This window comes from Saccopteryx leptura, chromosome 2, assembly GCF_036850995.1.
Source record: "Saccopteryx leptura isolate mSacLep1 chromosome 2, mSacLep1_pri_phased_curated, whole genome shotgun sequence".
NCBI classification, from domain to species: Eukaryota; Metazoa; Chordata; class Mammalia; order Chiroptera; family Emballonuridae; genus Saccopteryx; species Saccopteryx leptura.
In genome coordinates this window covers 286831430-286851379 of record NC_089504.1, presented here as the reverse complement: position 1 = coordinate 286851379, position 19950 = coordinate 286831430, and the positions used below count along the sequence as shown (strand labels likewise).

The 19950-nt window shown below is 40.2% G+C and overlaps 1 protein-coding gene and 1 pseudogene across 3 annotated transcripts in view; one reads left to right on the top strand and one right to left on the bottom strand.

The window, feature by feature from the left end:
- The window catches only part of ASH1L (ASH1 like histone lysine methyltransferase), a 324062-nt gene that overhangs the window by 101651 nt on the left and 202461 nt on the right, over nt 1-19950 (bottom strand). The gene's annotated exons all lie outside the window — the stretch shown is intronic.
- LOC136390996 (NADP-dependent malic enzyme-like) lies at nt 13651-16008 on the top strand (annotated as a pseudogene).

The window sequence follows — 19950 nt, the reverse complement described above, 5'->3', positions numbered from 1 at the left end:
TGCTTATTTTTCTGTTGGTAACCACAAGGAACTATTACTTTTTTTTTTAAGCAAGAGAGACAGAGTCAGACAGACTGACAGAAAGGGACAGAGATGAGAAGCAGCAACTGGTAGTGTGGCACTTTAATTGTTCATTGATTGCTTCTCATATGCACCTTAACTGGGGCGGTGGGGGGTGAGCGGGAGTGGGGGTGGCTCCAGTCAAGCCACTGACCTTGGGCTTAAACTAGTGACCTTAAGCTTCAAATCAGTGACCTCTGGGATCAAGCCAGGGACTTTGGGATCATGTTGATGATCCTAAGATCAAGCGGATAAGCCTGTGTTCAAGCCAGTAAGGCAGCGTTCAGCAGGATGGCCCACGCTCAAGCTGGTGACCTCAGTGTCCCAGGTCAACAGACTATCCACTGTGCCACCAATGGTCTGGCTCTCTGTTATTTTTGTAATATTGTTCTGGGTGAGCTCTGCAGAGTAACAGATTAAGAGAGATAATTAGGTTGTCTTTGTCAGTTTTTCTTGGATATTTTGAACACTCCTAGCATTTTCTGTGATATTCATTTGTTTGTATGCTGTTAGTTCAAATCACTCAGGAGAAAAATCTTTATACCTGTAGGAATGAAGAGTAGCCGCTTCAGATACAAAACTGTGATAATTTATAGTAAACTTTTTGTGATAGGTGTTTACTTTTGACCTATGGCTTATGCTGCAAAAATAAAACCACTTAGTTCTAGGTATATGTGTGTGAATAAACCGCTCCCTCCCTTTTAAAACTGTTTATTTTAGAGAAAGGAAGAAAGAGAAGGAAAAACAAGAACATCAATCTGTTCCTATATGTGCTCTGACTAGGGATCAAACTGGCAAACCTCTGTGATCAACTGGGATTCATTCCAGGAGCATAAGGATGGTTCAACATATATGTCGATCAACATAATATACCATATCAATGAAACAAAGAACAAAACTCATATGATCCTAGCAACAGATGCAGAAAAGGCATCTGATAAGATACAACATCCCTTTATATTTAAAACACTCAATAAAATGGGTATAGAAGGAAAGTACCTCAACATAATCAAGGCCAGACTGACCATATGCTGGCGCAGTGTATAGAGTACTGGCCTGGAATGCTGAAGACCCAGGTTCAAAACTGCAAGGTCGTTGACTTGAGTGCAGGATCACCAGCTTGTGCATGGGATCATAGACATGACCCCATGGTTGCTGGCTTGATCCCAAAGGTCACAGGCTTGAATACCAAGGTCACTGACTTGGCTGAAGCCCCTGGTCAATCTATTAACAACTAAAGTGCTGTAACAGCAAGTTGATGCTTCTCATCTCTTTCCTGTCTGTCCCTGCCTTTCCTTCTCTCTTTCTCTCAAAAAACAAACAAACAAAAAACAAACAAAAAACCCATAATAGAGGCCATATATGACAAATCATCAGCTAATATCATACTAAATGGTGAAAAAAATGAAGATTTTTCCTTTAAAATCAGGAACAAGACAAGGCTGCCCACTCTCTCCATCTTTATTCAACATAGTTCCAGGAGGTTTAGCCAGAGCAATCAGACAAGAGAAAGAAATAAAATGCATCCATTTCAGGAAAGAAGTAGTAGAGGTATCACTTTTTGCAGATGACATGATCCTGTATATAGAAAACCCAAAGATTCCACTGAAAAACTATTAGAAACACACCAATACAGTAAAATCACAGAATACAAAAATCAATATATAAGGTCTACTGAAAAGTTCTGTCCGTTTTTAGAATAAAACAAAATACAAATTTTCCTTACCGTCAATAAACTTTATTAAATAATATAATTGCCATTATTATTAATGATTTCTTGCCAGCATGAGGGTAATTTGTATATCCCATTTTTGAAAAATGTTTTATCTTTTGATGTGAAAAATTGAACCAGTGCTTGTTTGATATCTTCTTCATTTTTGAATTTTTTGCCCTTCAAAAAATTCTGTAAGGACAAAAACAAGTGATAGTCGGTATTATTCCTTCACCAAACACTTTCAATAAATTTCTACATGCTTCTGTAGCATTTCTTCCTTGTTGAAATTTGTAAAAATTATAGTGGTGTAAATGATCTTTATCAGTAGCCACGGGTATACTATCGCTTCACACAAAAGACTAACATGAATCAACTTTGTTTTAGTTAATTTGCTACGTATGTATACATCAAGTGATAAAAACAGAGAGGCACACATGCGCCAAATAAACATGTGCTTACGTGTCGAAACTTGTGATAGAAATGAACAGAACTTGCCGGTAGACCTTATACAAGTCTATTGTTTTCCTATATGCCAATGATGAAACTTGAGAAAATGGAACTAAAAAACCTCCAATTCCTTTTACAATTGCAACAACAACAACAAAAATATCTAGGAACAAACTTAATAAAGGATTTGAAGGACCTATCTACTGAAAACTACAAAGCATTATTGAATGAAATTAATAAAGAATGAAATGAAAAAATATTCCCTGTTCCATTGGAAGAATCAATATACATACTTAAAATGACCATATTAACCAAAGCAATACACAAATTTAATGCAATACTATCAAAATCACAGTGTCATTTTTAATTTAAAAAAATTTTTCTTTAAGTGAGAGGAGGGTAGATAGTGAGGCAGACTCCTGCATGTGTCCCAATCGTGACCCACCCAGAAATCCCACTGGGGGACAATGCTCAAGCACTGAGCTATTTTTAGTGCCTGATGTTGATTTGCTCCAATGGAGTTACCCTCAACACCCAGGGCCAATGCTCAAACCTACTGAGGCACTAGCTGCAGGAGGAAAGTGGGAGAAAAGGGGTAGGAGGGGGAGAAGCAGATGGTTGCTTCTCCTGTGTGCCCTGAATGGGAATTGAATCTGACACATCCATATGTTAGGCCAATGCTCTATCCCAGGAGTAGTCAACCTTTTTATACCTACTGCCCACTTTTGTATCTCTGTTAGTAGTAAAATTTTCTAACCACCCACCGGTTCCACAGTAACGTGATTTATAAAGTAGGGAAGTAACTTTACTTTATAAAATTTATAAAGCAGAGTTACAACAAGTTAAAGCATATAATATTAATTACTTACCAAGTACTTTATGTCAAATTTTCCTAAGTTTGGCAGAATAAATCTTTATAAAACAACTTACTATAGTTAAATCTTTTTATTTATACTTTGGTTGCTCCGCTACCGCCCACCATGAAAGCTGGAACGCCCACTAGTGGGCGGTAGGGACCAGGTTGACTACCACCGCTCTATCCACTGAGCCACTGGCTATGGCCTACCAATGTCATTAAAAAACAAAACAAAACAAAAAAATCACCAGGTTTGTATGGGACCATGAAAGACCTTGAATAAATAGCTAAAGCAATCCTGAGAAAAAAAGAATAAAGCTGGAGGTATCATATTACCTGACTTAAAATTATACTGTAGAGCCACAATAATCAAAACAGCATGTATTAGCAAAAAAACAAAAACAAAACAAAACCACAAAAAAAAACAGATATACAGACCAACGGAACAAAATGGAGAGCCCAGAAATAAAACCACTTATATACGGACAAATCATCTTCAACAAAGGAACCAAAAACACACAATAGAGAAAAGAAGCCTCTTCAATAAATGGTGCTGGCAAAACTGGAAAACCTCATGCAAAAGAATAAAACTTGCCTGACCTGTTGTGGCACAGTGGATAAAGTGTCGACCTGGAATGCTGAGGTCGCCGGTTCAAAACCCCAGGCTTGCCTGGTCAAGGCACATATGGGAGTCAATGCTTCCTGCTCCTCCCCCCTTCTCTCTCTCTCTCTCTCTCTCTCTCTCTTCTCTAAAATAAATTAAAAAGTAAAAATAATTTTAAAAAACCAGAAAATGCATTAAAAAGAAAAAAGAATAAAACTTGACTACAGTTTAACCCCTTGCATAAAAATTAATTCAAAATGGATAAAGACCTAAATATAAGATCTAAAACAATAAATTACATAGAAGGAAACATAGGCACTAAACTCATGGTCCTGGGCCGTAGAGAACAATTCATGAATTTGACCTCAAAGGCAAGGGAAATAAAAGCAAAAATAAATTAATGAGGCTATAGCAAACGAAAAAGCTTCTGCAGAGCAAAAGAACCTGACAACAAAACAAATAGGCAGCCAACTAAATGGGAGATGATACTTCAAACAATAGTTCCAATAAGTGGTTAATGTCCAAAATATATAAAGAACTCACAAAGCTCAGCTACAAACAAGCAAACAATACAATTAAAAACTGGGGAGAGAGAGAGAGACAAGATGGCGCTGGAGTAGGCGGACGTACCAACATCTACCTCCCAGAACCAAAGTGGATTACAAACTAATTTTATGAACTATCATCTGGAAAAACCAACTTTGGACTAAACTAAGAGGACTCTTCAACCAAGGAACGCTGAAGAAGCCACACAGAGACTGGTAGGAAAAGCGGAAACGAGGAAACGCGGAGAGGGCTGCCCAGCTCCGGAGCAAACGGCAGCAGGGAGAGACTCACGTGGCGGAAAGTGAGTTTAGCAGAGGGGGAAGGGTCCTGAACCCCAGGAACAAAGCCCCAGCCTGCAGCCCCAGATCCCAGAAGAGGCGTAAGGATAGTATTTAGTTGGAAACAAGTCGGGATACTGTTTTTGAGAAAGAGTCTGATTTCTCAGACCCAGGATCCTTCTTAAAGGGACCACGCAGAACATCTCTCTCATAACCACCCACCCGGGGCTCCTGGGGATGGGGGGAGAGAGGAGAGGACCAGAGTAACAGGAAGAGAGTGTAATCTAGGAGGCACAGGGAGAAGCATTTTGGGAGAGCCACCCTAACCCCTGGGACAAGTCACTCCCCAAAGCTGAAGTGAATATTTCCCCCGGAAAAAGCAATACCAGCAAAGGGAAGCAGGAGAGCAGCCAAACAAGCTCCCCCGCGGCATTCAGAGCAGAGTCGCATAGAAGGAGGGAGCTTTTGGGTCTACAGTAGTGAGTCTTAGGGTCCGAGCTACAGCGCCCCCACCCATGCAGCTGAGGGCGCGCCGCAGGGCGGGTGGCAGTGGGAGACAAAAGCGCGGTTCTGCTGGCAGGGGCGGAAGCCAGGTGGCCACCACTGGGCTCAGGTGTGAGCTCAATCTTGCCCGGCTGGGGAGAATGGGGCGTGCAAAAGCGGTCAAGCTCAGCTGCTAGCAGCCTGTAATCCAGACTGCAGGGAAAAGGGCGGGAACCCCGGAAAGGGTGGAGACCAGCCCCTGAGCAAGGGCAGAGGAGCACAGCCTTGCCCCGCCCATGCAACCCAGGCTTGCGGTCTTACTTGGTAGCCAGCTCCTCCCATGGGGGTGGAGCCAAAAGCCCAGAAGAGGCGGAGTTCTGCTACTGAGCTGAGCTTGGGAACGCAGTCCTGCTGGTGGTAGAGCCAAGGCTAGCAGCTGTTCCTCGAGCGGGCTCCTCCTGCAAGGGCAGGGCGAAAGCCTGGAAACAGGCGGAGACCCGCAGCTGAGCAAAGGTGCTCGCCAGTGCCCTCAGGACTGAGCATAACGTCATACACGGGGACGGGGCAAAGGCCAAGGCCACCAACGCTTGTGCACCCGAGCACGTGATCACAGCCACTCCCGTGAAGAGAAAATGCGGAGGCAGAGAAATACAACACAAATAAATCAAGAGAAATCCCCAGAAAAGGACCTAAGTGAATCAGATATAACCAAATTACCAGATGCAGAGTTTAAAATAACGATTGTTAGGATGCTCAAAGATATCAGAACAACCATAGATGGCCATTACGAAAACCTAAATAAAGAGATAACAAATATAAAAAAGGACATTGAAATAATAAAAAAGAATCAGTCAGAAATGACAAATACAATATCTGAAATAAAGAATACAATGGAAGGAATTAAAAGCAGGATGGATGAAGCAGAGAATCGAATCAGTGAGAGGACACAATAAATAAAGGCACGGAAGCAGAGCAGAAAAAAGAAAAAAGACTCAAAAAGTCTGAGGAAACTCTAAGAGAGCTCTGTGACAACATGAAGAGAAATAACATCCGCATCATAGGGGTTCCTGAAGAAGAAGAGAAAGAACAGGGATAGAGACTTTGTTCAAACATATTATAGCGGAAAACTTCCCCCAATTAAGGCAGGAAAACCTTACACATGTTCAGGAAGCACAGAGAACTCCATTAAGGAGAAACCCAAAGAAACCAACACCAAGACACATCATAATTAAAATACCAAAGCTAAATGATAAAGAGAAAATATTAAAAGCTGCTAGAGAAAAAAAGACTATCACCTACAAAGGAGCCCCCATAAGGATGACTTCTGACTTCTCAACAGAAACACTTGAGGCCAGAAGGGAATGGCAAGAAATATTCAAAGTAATGCAGAACAAGAACCTACAACCAAGACTACTTTATCCAGCAAGGCTATCATTCAAAATTGAAGGAGAAATAAAAAGCTTTACAGACAAAAAAAAACTCAAGGAATTCACTGCAACCAAACCAAGGCTGCAAGAAATGCTAAGGGACCTGTTGTAAACAGATCAAAGGAAAAAAAGAATATAGCAAAAGAGGAATATAGTTTCAAAGAAAAAAAATGGCAATAAACAATTACATATCAGTAATAACCTTAAATGTTAATGGATTAAATGATCCGAGCAAGAGACATAGGGTAGCTGCGTGGATAAGAAAACAGGACCCATACATATGCTGTCTACAAGAGACACACCTTAAATCAAAAGATGCACACAGACCGAAGATAAAAGGATGGAAAAAAATATTTCACGCAAATGGAAATGAAAAAAAAGCTGGGGTAGCAATACTTATATCAGACAAAATGGACTTTAAAACCAAGACCATAGTTAGAGATAAAGAAGGTCACTACATAATGATAAAGGGAGCAATCCAAAAGGAAGATATAACCATTATAAATATCTACGCACCAAATATATAAAGCAGACTTGGATGAACTTAAAGGGCAAGATCAACAGCAATACTATAATAGTAGGGGATTTCAATACCCCATTAACATCATTAGATAGATCCTCAAGAAAGAAAATCAACAAAGACACAGCAGACTTAAAGGACATATTAGATCAACTCGATTTAATAGATAACGTCAGAACCTTTCACCCTAAAACAGCAGAATATACATTCTTTTCAAGCGCTCATGGTACATTCTCTAGAATAGACCACATGTTAGGGCACAAAAGCGGTCTCAACAAATTTAAGAAGATTGAAATCATATCAAGCACTTTCTCTGATCACAATGGCATTAAACTAGAAATCAACCACAATAGAAAAATTGAAAAACATTCAAACACTTGGAAACTAAATAGCACGTTATTAAATAACAAATGGGTTAACATTGAGATCAAAGAAGAAATTTAAAAATTCCTAGAAACAAACGATAATGAGCATACATCAACTCAAAATTTGTGGGACACAGCAAAAGTAGTCCTGAGAGGGAAGTTTATAGCATTACAGGCATACCTCAAGAAGCTAGAAAAAGCTCAAATAAACAACTTAACCCTGCATCTAAAAGAACTAGAAAAAGAACAGCAAGTAAAGCCCAGAGCTGGTAGAAGGAAGGAAATAATAAAGATCAGAGCAGAAATAAATGACACAGAGGCTAAAGAAACAATACAGAGGACCAATGAAACCAGGAGCTGGTTCTTTGAAAAGGTAAACAAGATTGATGAACCTTTAACAAGACTCACCAAGAAAAAAAGAGAGAGGACTCAAATAAATAAAATTAGAAATGAGAGTGGAGAAATAACAACTGACACAACAGAAATACAAAATATTGTAAGAAAATACTATGAAGAACTGTATGCCAAAAAACTAGACAATCTAGATGAAATGGACAAATTCCTTGAATCATATAATCTTCCAAAAATCAATCTGGAAGAATCAGAAAACCTAAACAGACCAATTACAACAAATGAGATTCAAACACAGCTATCAAAAAACTCCCAAAAAAGAAAAGTCCTGGGCCTGATGGCTTCACAAGTGAATTCTACCAAGTATTCAAAGAAGAACTAACTCCTATCCTTCTCAAGCTATTTCAAAAAATTCAAAAGGAAGACTTCCAAACTCCTTTTATGAGGCGAGCAGAATTCTGATTCCAAAACCAGGCAAAGACAACACGAAAAAAGAAAATTATAGGCCAATATCCCTGATGAATTAGATGCAAAAATCCTCAACAAATTATTAGCAAACCGGATCCAGTAATATATGAAAAAAATCATACACCATGATCAAGTGGGATTTATTCTTGGGAGGCAAGGCTGGTACAATATTCGCAAATCAATCAATGTGATTCATCACATAAACAAAAGAAAGGAGAAAAACCACATGATAATTTCAATAGATGCAGAAAAAGCATTTGATAAAGTCCAGCACCCATTCATGATCAAAACTCTCAGCAAAGTGGGAATACAGGGAACATACCTCAACATGATAAAGGCCATCTATGACAAACCCACAGCCAACATTATACTCAATGGGCAAAAATTAAAAGCAATCCACTTAAGATCAAGAACAAGGCAGGGGTGCCCCCTTTCACCACTTATTCAACATAGTTCTGGAAGTCCTAGTCACAGCAATCAGACAAGAAAAAGAAATAAAAGGCATCCGAATTGGAAAAGAAGAAGTAAAACTATCATTATTTGCAGATGATATGATATTGTATATAGAAAACCCTAAAGTCTCAGGCAAAAACTACTAGACCTGATAAATGAATTCGGCAAGGTGGCAGGATATAAAATCAATACTCAGAAACCAGAGGCATTTTTATACACTAATAATGAACTGTCACAAAGAGAAATCAAGGAATCAATCCCTTTTACCATTGCAACCAAAAAAACAAAGTACCTAGGAATAAATCTAACCAAGGAGATTAAAGACTTGTACTTGGAAAATTATAAAACATTGATAAAATAAATCAGGGAAGATACGAATAAGTGGAGGCATATACCGTGCTCATGGTTAGGAAGAATAAACATCATTAAAATGTCTGTATTACCCAAAGCAATTTATAAATTCAATGCAATACCGATTAAAATACCGATGACTTACTTCAAAGATATAGAACACATATTCCAAAAATTTATATGGAACCAAAAGAGAACACGAATAGCCTCAGCAATCTTGAAAAGGAAGAATAAAACGGGAGGTATCACACTTCCGGATATCAAGTTATATTATAAGGCCATTGTACTCAAAAGAGCATGGTACTGGCATAAGAACAGGCACATAGATTAATGGAACAGAACAGAGAACCCAGAAATAAACCCACAGCTCTATGGACAACTGATATTTGACAAAGGAGGTAAGGAAATACAATGGAGTAAAGACAGCCTCTTCAACAAATGGTGTTGGGAAAATTGGACAGCTACCTGCAAAAAATGAAACTAGACCACCAACTTACACCACTTACAAAAATAAACTCAAAATGGATAAAAGACTTAAATGTAAGCCGTGAAACCATAAGCATCTTAGAAGAAAACACAGGCAGTAAGCTCTCTGACATCTGTCACAGCAATATATTTGCTGATATGTCTCCACAGACAAGTGAAATAAAAGACAGGATAAACAAATGGGACTTTATCAAATAAAAAGCTTCTGCACAGCTAAAGACAATAAGAACAGAATAAAAAGACAAACTACACAATGGGAGAATATATTTGACATTGTGTCTGATAAGGGGTTAATAACCAAAATTTATAAAGAACTTGTAAAACTTATTACCAGGAAGACAAACAATCCAATCCAAAAATGGGCAAGAGAAATGAATAGACACTTCTCCAAAGAGGACACACAGATGGCCAATAGGCATATGAGAAAATGTTCAACATCACTAATGATTAGAGAAATGCAAATTAAAACCACAATGAGATATCACCTCACACCAGTAAGAATGGCGCTCATCAATAAAACAACACAGAATAAGTGCTGGCGAGTATGTGGAGAAAAGGGAACCCACCTGCACTGCTGGTGGGAATGCAGACTGGTGCAGCCACTGTGGAAAACAGTATGGAGATTCCTCAAGAAATTAAAAATCGAACTGCCTTTTGACCCAGCTATACCACTGTTAGGAATATACCTCAAGAACACCATAGCACCGTTTGAAAAGAAAAAATGCACCCCCATGTTTATGGCAGCATTGTTCACAATAGCAAAGATCTGGAAACAGCCCAAGTGTCCATCAGAGGACGAGTGGATTAAAAAGCTTTGGTATATATATATATATACTATGGAATACTACTCAGCCATAAGAAATGATGACATAGGATCTTTTACAACAACATGGATGGGCCTTGATAACATTATACTGAGTGAAAGAAGTAAATCAGAAAAAACTAAGAACTATATGATTCCATACATAGGTGGGACATAAAGATGAGACTCAGAGACATGGACAACAGTGTTGGGGGTACAGGGGGGGGTAGGAGACGGAGGGGGTTGGGGGAGGGGAGGGGCACAAAGAGCATGGCTTTTCAGCATTTGCCATATTCCCCCTTTAATCTATAGACAGACAGCAAATATTTACTTACGGTGTTTCCACTATAAAGACTGCTGTCTTAGGGACAAATGCTGATGAACTATTTCAGCAGTTTCCTCCTTCTTCAAAGACTTGTATGTCAACATAGAGCTCCATGTTTCATAGGACATACTCAAGCTCACTCCATGCTCCCTGGAGCTTTAACACAAGGTAATGCCCTTTTTTCTCTTTCCTCTTTTCTTTTTCTTTTTTTTGTTGTTGTTGTATTTTTTCTTTTATTTATTTATTTTATTTTTCTGAGGATAGAAATGGGGAGGCAGTCAGACAGACTCCCGCATGCGCCTGACCAGGATCCACCTGGCATGCCTACGAGGGGGGAATGCTCTGCCCATCTGTGGTGTTGCTCTGTTACAACCAGAGTCATTCTGGCGACTGGGGCGGAGGCCATGGGGCCATCCTTAGTGCCCGGGGTGGCTTTGCTCCGGTGGAGCCTTGGCTGCGGGAGGGGAGGTGAGAGGCAGAGAGGAGGGAGAGGGGGAGGGGTGGAGAGGTAGATGGGCGCTTCTCCTGTGTGCTCTGGCCAAGAATCGAACCCGGGAATCCTGCACACCAGGCCAATGACTCCTACGGGTCTACCATATCATGCTTTTTACTTAAAAAAAAAAAATTTACATTTCTTTTGAAGGCTGATGAACAGGAGACACCAAATCTTTTTCGCCTGCAAACTACTACCTTATTTATTAGATCCAGCTAATAACACTATTTTGTCTTTTTCCAAATAGCTCCAGATATATGGAAAAGATTTATATAGGCGGAAGGGGATCCTCAAACCCCTCAAGCGAGATCTTCTGAGCATGGCTTTTAAGATACCTAGAGGCAGAAAAAGCCCAATAGAGATCAGGGGAACTACCAGCTTTTAGGATACACCCTTAAAGGCTCCAACGCCCCAAAGGGGTCTCATAGGATGCCATCTGGGTTCAGCTTCAATAGTGGAAAGGAAGGTCATTGAGCTAAATAAAGCCTGCCAGGCTTACATGCCTCTGCTGTGAGGAAACAGGGACACTGGAAGGTAGGCTTCCCCCTCGCTCCTCTAAGGGAGGGTTCAGTCTCTTCCAGCCCTGCTCCAGCCACCTATGACCTAACTTTGCCCAGAAAGCTGGGGTTTGCCACTGAAGGCTGAAGGTGCCCAGGGCCGTCGGCCCCATCTATGACACTGTGGACGAGCCTAGGGTATTTCTTCCAAGAAGCAGGTAAACTGATCTCATTTGCACAAGGGCCACTTAACTATGTTTTGCCTGAATAGTCAGGTTTTTTATTCTTCCGTCAAAGATCTCTGTTGTGGGTGTTCATAGTCCTATTTTCTGCTGCTTTGCTTAATATATAGTGTTTCCTTTATCCCTCCTACCTCAATGTCCCACTCATATTTCAGGCTGGGACCTACTCCTAATTTAGAGCTCTCTTTCCCCCTTTTGCCAACTTCTATTATGAATTTACCTTTGCCACCCAGCTTAGTGTATCCCAAGGTTCTCTTTACCATGCCACAGTCGCAGAGCTCCAAGGAAAAGCAACCTGGTCTCAACTCTCCAGGCAGAGGAGAACAGAAGCTCCATATCCACGCATGCTGCAAATGGCTTTTCCAGTCTACCTGAATCATTACTAGCTAGAAGCAGCGGTCATTGGGACTTGGACATGAGCTGCAAAGTATAGAATGGTGACAACAATTCCAGTGCCATGCGGACTTTTCCTGTGTGGACTTTTCCTGGACTCCTGCTCCCTGTGACAGCTCCTAACAGACTGAACTGTGGTTGGGTTGCATTTTTCAGGGATTTGGCATGGTGATGGGGCCAACTTGGACTTGGTGAACATGTTAAGGACACTACTCTTTTAGGGATTATCGCTGTATTGGCCAAAAGTTTGCTTAAAGGCTTTAAATCACTGTAAAAAAAAATAGAAGACTGGATAAAGAAGATGGGGCACATATACACCATGGTATACTATTCAGCTAGAAGAAATGATGACATCGGATCACTTACAGCAGAATGGTGGAATCTTGATAACATTATGCGGAGTGAAATAAGTAAATCAGAAAAAAACAAGAACTGCAGGATTCCATACATTGGTGGGACATAAAAGCGAGACTAAGAGACATGGACAGGAGTGTGGTGGTTACGGGGGGTGGGGGGAGGGAAGGAGGGAGAGGAGGAAGGGGAGGGGGAGGGGTACAAAGAAAACTGGATAGAGGGTGACGGAAGATGATCTCTCTTTGGGGGATGGGTATGCAACAGAACTAAATAACAAGATAACCTGGAAATGTTTTCTTTGAATATATGTACCCTGATTTATTGATGTCACCCCATTAAAGTAAAAATTTATTTATAAAAAAAAACAAAAAACTGGGGAGAGGACTTGCACAGACATTTCTTCCAAGAGGACATACAAATGGCTAACAGATATATGAAAAAATGCTCATCTTCACTAGCTATTAGAGAAATGCAAACCAAAACTACAATGAGATACCATCTCATACCTGTTAGATTGACTGTTATCAACAAGACAAGTAATAACAAGTGCTGGAGATGCTGTGGAGAAAAAGGAACCCTTATTCATGTTGGTGGGAATGTAAAGTAGTTCAACCATTATGGAAGAAAGTAGGGTGGTTCCTCAAAAAAATTAAGAAATAAAGAGATGCTTAGGGCAAGATATGAGGGAAGAGGTGCAGAGCTTCCAGGCCTCTCTGCTTGTGCCCTTCTCCTCATAACTCTGTTATTAACATGGAAGATCTCTGAACATCATGTGATTGGGATTTTATGGAGGCTTCTTCACATAGGCATGATTATTAACTTCAATTTCCAGGCCCTCTCCCCTCTGGACAATGGGGATTGGGGCTGAAAACTCCAAGCTTCTAATCATGGCTTGGTCTTTCTGATGATCAGCCCCCAACCAGGAGCTCACTGCAAGTTACCTCATCAGAACAAGAGATACTCCTACTACTGTAATCACTAAGGAATTTTCAAGGATTTTAGGTGGCCTGTGTCAGGGACAGGCTCAAAGACAAATAAGTGGGCTCTTGCTCTCCCCTGCTGCTTTACCATGCACCACGATGGAGGCCAAAACCTCCCCTGCTGCTGCCACACCCAACAGTGTGTATGCTAAGTCATGATGCAGAACCCCTACCTCAACAAGAACTTGGTTTTTTAACCTAGGAGACAACAATTGAGTATTTATGGATTTTTGTCACCTTGCTTCATCAGTTAGGTTATCCAGGTTCTTAATTAAAAAGTTTGAGCATCTGGCCTGACCAGGCAGTGGCACAGTGAATAGAGCGTCAGACTGGGACACGGAGGACCCAGGTTTGAAACCCTAAGGTCGTGGCTTGAGTGCGGGCTTACCAGCTGAAGTGAGGGGTCACTTGCTTGAGAGTGAGATCATAGACATGATGCCAAGGTCGCTGGACTGAGCAAGCGGTCGCTAGCTCTGCTGTAGCCCCCCGGTCAAGGCACATATGAGAAAGCAGTCAATGAGCAACTAAAGTGCCACAAAGAAGAATTGATGCTTCTCACCTCTCTCCCTTCCTGTCTCTCTGTCCCTATCTGTCCGATTCTCACTCTTTCAAAAAAAAAAGTTTGAGCATCTGAATTCTGACTTTGACAGGAATTCTCTTTTAATGGGTCTTCAGGATAAAAATAAAAAGCTACTGTATAGAGTGCTAATGTCTGACATTGAGAAATTCATGCCTATTGTTTAAGCCCTCACCGTGGGTCAGGTCTCTTTATTACTATCAGTGATGAAGGACATATTGCTTCAACTTTTTTTTTAAGTGAGAGGAAGGGAAATAGAAAGACAGACTCCCACATTCTCCCTGACTAGGATCCACCCAGCAACACCTGTCTGGGGCCAGTGCTTCAATCAACTGAGCTATCCTCAGTGCTCGGGGCCAACGCTCAAGTTTCTTCATTTCTTCATGTTCATGAGCAAATTCATTTCTCTCTTTTGCTAAAAATAACACATCAACCATATCCTCCCCCAAGCTAAGAATATGCTTTCCATTTGTCACCACAAATGCCTTGATGATCTCTTCTGGTCATGAATTACAAAGCTGAAGCAGGCTGAGGCCAGTGCGAGGGGAAAAAAAAGAGAAGGGGGAAGTGAGGGAGAGGAGAAGCAGATGGTCGCCTCTCATGTGTGCCATGACTAAGGGATCAAACCCAGGACGTCTGCAAGCTGGGCTGAAGCTGTATGCACTGAGCAAACTGGCCTGAGCCTGCTTCAGCTTTGTAATTCATGGCCAAAAGAGATCATCAAGGCTTTTGTAGTGATGAATGGAAAGCATATTCTTGGCTTGGGAGACCTTGACTGTAATGGAATGGGCATCCCTGTGGGTAAACTAGCTCTGTATGTAGTTTGTGAAGAGATGAGTGCTCAAGAATATCTGCCTGTCAGTCTGGATGTGGAAACTCTGGAAACACAAAAAGAGGGGTTAAAGATCCATTGGGTACATTGGACTATAGCCGAGAAGAGTGAGAGGTACTGAATATGATGTTTAGGATGAATTAATGGAGGGACTTTCTTCCAAGTATGGCATGAATTGCCTACTTCAGTTTAAAGATTTTACCAACATAAATGCATTGTCTCCTGAACAAGTATCAAAATAAGTACTGCACATTCAATGATGTTATTCAAGGAACAGTATCTGTTGTAGTTATAGGTATCCTTGCAGCCCTTCCAATAATGAAGAACAAACTGTCTGATCAAACAATACTATTTCAAAGAGCTGGAGAGACTGTCTTAGGGATTGCACACCTGATGGTAATGGTCATAGAAAATGAAGGTTTATAAAAGGAGAAAGCAATAACAACGATACGGTTGATGTGTTATTTTTAGCAAAAGAGAGAAATGAATTTGCTCATGAACATGAAGAAATGAAGAACCTAGAAGATACTGTTTAAGAAATAAAACCAACTGCTCTCATAGGAGTTGCTGCAATTGGTGGTGTATTTTCAGAACAAATTCTAAAAGCTATGGCCTTCAATGAATGACCTATCATTTTGCTTTGAAGAACCCAAATAGCAAAGCAGAATATAGCACAAAACAGTGCTATGAACTAACCAAAGGGCATGCAATTTTACCAGGGGCGGTCCTGAACCAGTCACTACTCCAAATGGATGGACCCTATATTCTAGCCAAGGCAACAATTCCTAGGTGTTTCATGGAGTTGCTCTTGGTGTTGTGGTATGTGCACTGAGGCATATCATAGATAAGATTTTGCTCACTACTGCTGAGGTTATGATGCGCTAGCTTTATTCTCCTTTGAACACTGTTAGAGATACTTCCATGAAAATCACAGAAAAGATTGTGAAAGATGCATACCAAGAAAAGAGAGCCAAAATTTACATATCTTGAACCCCAAACAAGGAACGGATCAGATATATAGTAGTGATTATGACTAGATTCTACCTGGTTATTATTCTTGGCTTAAAGAGGGTTCAGAAAATACAAATAAAACTTGACCAGTAGTATAACTGCTAACATTTCCAGCTCCATTAATGAGATCTTTAAGTCTTTCATAACATTTAAAGACTAGAATATTTATAACAATTCCAAATATGCTAGATTGAGATAATTTTACCTTAAGAATCTAATAACTTAGGGAAAAATATTAATGTATTTTAGGGTAAGCATCACATTAGACAGGTTTGCTTCATTTACTTTCTGATTATTTATGGTTTCTATCTTATTTTGCCCATGTTTTCTTCAGAAACTATTATACCTACTACTATGAAACTCATCTTTTTTATATAGGGAACTAATGGAAAGACCAAAACTAGCAATAAATTGATATTATCAAAATAAAATTAAAAAGAACAAGAGATGCTCCTAGTGTTCTTATCATTTGGAAATTACAGGGGCTTTAGGAACTTTGTGCCTGGAACTTGGGGCAGAGAGCAATACTATATATGCATATTTTCTTCTATTCCTATACTTTCTATAACCATTTAGTTAATTACATAGGCTCAATAAGATATACAGTGTGTCCGTAAAGTCATGGTGCACTTTTGACCAGTAACAGGAAAGCAACAAAAGATGATAGAAATGTGAAATCTGCACCAAATAAAAGGAAAACCCTCCCAGTTTCTGTAGGATGATGTGGCAGCATGTGCGCATGCGCAGATGATGACGTAACACCATGTATACAGCGGAGCAGCCCACGGCCATGCCAGTTGAGATGTGGACAGTACAGCGGAAAGTTCAGTGTGTTCTGTGGCTCGCTAAATTTGAATCCGTGACCAAAGTGCAAGTGAATATCGGCGCGTTTATAACAAAGCGCCACCACATAGGAATAACATTACTTGGTGGAATAAGCAGTTGAAGGAAACCGGCAGTTTGGTGGAGAAACCCCGTTCTGGTAGGCCATCAGTCAGTGACGAGTCTGTAGAGGCTATACGATGGGATAGCTACTTAAGGAGCCCTAAAAAATCTGTGCATGAGCCCACATCGAACTGCACTGAATAGGTATGAAACTGGGAGAGTTTTCCTTTTATTTGGTGTAGATTTCACATTTCTATCGTCTTTTGTTGCTTTCCTGTGACCGGTCAAAAGTGCACCATGACTTTACGGACACACTGCATAATTGGATAAAACAAATTGGTAATCAGAAATAATCTCATTTAATTTTGTATAACAAAATTACTAATATGGAAAAGAAGTACATTTCATAAACATAAATGATACCTATAAAATCCTCTTAGGAAACTGGCCTGCTATCTGCTCTATGGCTTTAAAATCCCATAATAATGGGAGTAAGTTATGTCACTTCTTAGCAGGTGAGAGACACTGACAAATGTGGGGAGTTTAGAGAAAGAGGTTCCTATCTGGTTATAAGTCTTCCATGTGAAACTTGTTGGAGGTAAGTTGGAAGGCTTTTGGTTTCTGATCTTCATCATAGATGAGTTGGTAAGGGCAATAATATACTTTTAACACATAAAAGTAAGTTGAAACTTATAAATGTTTCCAAGCAAAAGCTGATTCTGAAGCCGTAAGCATACTGTTCTAGTTATAGTAACCAAACCACATAATCTCTGTGTATTAATCAATATGGTACATTAAATACATGTAAACAAAACTGGTCAAGTAAACATAGAAAAAAACTATACTGAATCAGAAAAAACTCTGAAAAATTTTATGTAATAATATCTTCACCTTATAGGTAGAGACTTTAACTACAAAGAAAAATTGTGAAGATAAAACTGACACCTGACACAATAGCCATTTTGGATAAATTTGAGACTCCCTGACAATTTTGTCAGTAATTTTTGCAATGGTGATTGATATCTAGAGATATGATGTTATGATCTTTGTGAATACAACTACATGAGAAAACTGATATTTTTCCTCACCTAGAAGAGACAAATATAAACTTGGTATTTGTGTGTGTGTGTGTGTGTGTGTGTGTGTGTTTTCACTGAAATTCACCCAATACATTTTTCATATGAAAAAAACATCTTTTAGCCCTGGCCGGTTGGCTCAGCGGTAGAGCGTCGGCCTAGCGTGCGGAGGACCCGGGTTCGATTCCCGGCCAGGGCACATAGGAGAAGCGCCCATTTGCTTCTCCACCCCTCCGCAGCGCTTTCCTCTCTGTCTCTCTCTTCCCCTCCCGCAGCCAAGGCTCCATTGGAGCAAAGATGGCCCGGGCGCTGGGCATGGCTCTGTGGCCTCTGCCTCAGGCGCTAGAGTGGCTCTGGTCGCAACATGGCGACGCCCAGGATGGGCAGAGCATCGCCCCCTGGTGGGCAGAGCATCGCCCCTGGTGGGCGTGCGGGGTGGATCCCGGTCGGGCGCATGCGGGAGTCTGTCTGACTGTCTCTCCCTGTTTCCAGCTTCAGAAAAATACAAAAAAAAAAAAAAAAAAGAAAAAAAACATCTTTTAAAGCCTAGATTTGCTTGCAAAACTTCTGGAATTAATATATTTTTTTCTTTTTCTTTGTCTATAGTCTTTTAATTTTTTTCTAGTCTTTTTTAAAAAACAATGATAAACTTCATTAAGTTTATATTGTTTTTGTACTGTTAGTAGAGTACAGAAATGATTCATAGTATAAGTTCTAATTGGCTAGACATTGTTCATAGTAAGTAGCTGACAAACTGGGAACAAACCCAAAAATTAGAACATGTACTTAAAAATTTAAGTCACTTTGGTAACAAAAGCAGTTTCCCAAGTCAAGCAAAGAGACTTTTCATCAAAGACAAAATAGACAAAAAAACACACACAAAAACCATAAAAAATCAATAGCAAATTCCTAAATATAAACAGTAAAGACATAAAATATCAAAAGAAATATCTGTCATAATACCATTTATTTATAAATTTTGCTACCTATGTTAATAGTCATTCAGATATGAAAACTATGAAATAAGAGGCAATAAATAATATGTCATAGGAGTTTATCTGGAAGAAAAAAGATAGTTGATGATTTTTAAGAAATGAGATATTATTCTCGTAACTCCTTTCACTTGGATTCAGGAGAAAAAGAAACATAGCACTGACCATTATCTTTCAACATACACAAAAATCAAATTGAAATGGAATAAAGTCATGAACATAATATCTAAAACCATAAAACTCCTTGGTGATGATTTTTTGGGTTTGACACCAGAAGCAAAGGCAACAAAAGCAAAAATAAACAAGTGGGACTATATCAAACAAAAAAACATCTAAAGCTTGACCAGGCAGTGACACAGTGGATAGAACATTGGACCGGGATACAGAAGACCCAGTTTTGAAACCTTGAGGTCACCGCTTGAGCACGGGCTCTTCCGGCTTGAGTGCCGGGCTCACCAGCTTGAGCATGGGATCATAGACATGATGCCAGGGTCGCTGGCTTGAGCCCAAAGGCCACTGGCTTGAGCAAAGGTTCCCTAGGTCTGCTGTAGCTCCTGGCCAAGGCACATATGAGAAAGCACTCAATGAACAACTAAGGAGCCACAGTGAAGAACTGATGCTTCTCATCTCTCTCCCTTCCTGACTATCTGTTCCTATTGGTCCCTCTCTCTCACACAAAAAAATAAAAAGCTTCTAAAAAGGAAAGGAAATCATTTAGAAAATAAAAAGAAAACCTCCTGAATAGGAGAAAATATTAGCAAATCATCACTGACAAAGGGCTTAATTACCAAAATGGATTAAAAAACTAATACAACTTGCCTGACCAGGCAGTGGAGTAGTGGACAGAGCGTTGGACTGGGACTCAGAAGAACCAGGTTTGAAACCCCAAGGTCGCTGGTTTGAGCACAGGGTCGCTGGCTTGAGCGTGGGATCATAGACATGACCCCATGGTCACTGGCTTGAGCCCAAAGGTCGCTGACTTAAAGCCCAAGGTTGTTGACTTGAGCCCAAGGTTGCTGGCTTGAGCAAGGAGTTACTAGCTCTGCTGTAGTCCCCCTGCCCCCATCAAGGCACATGTGAGA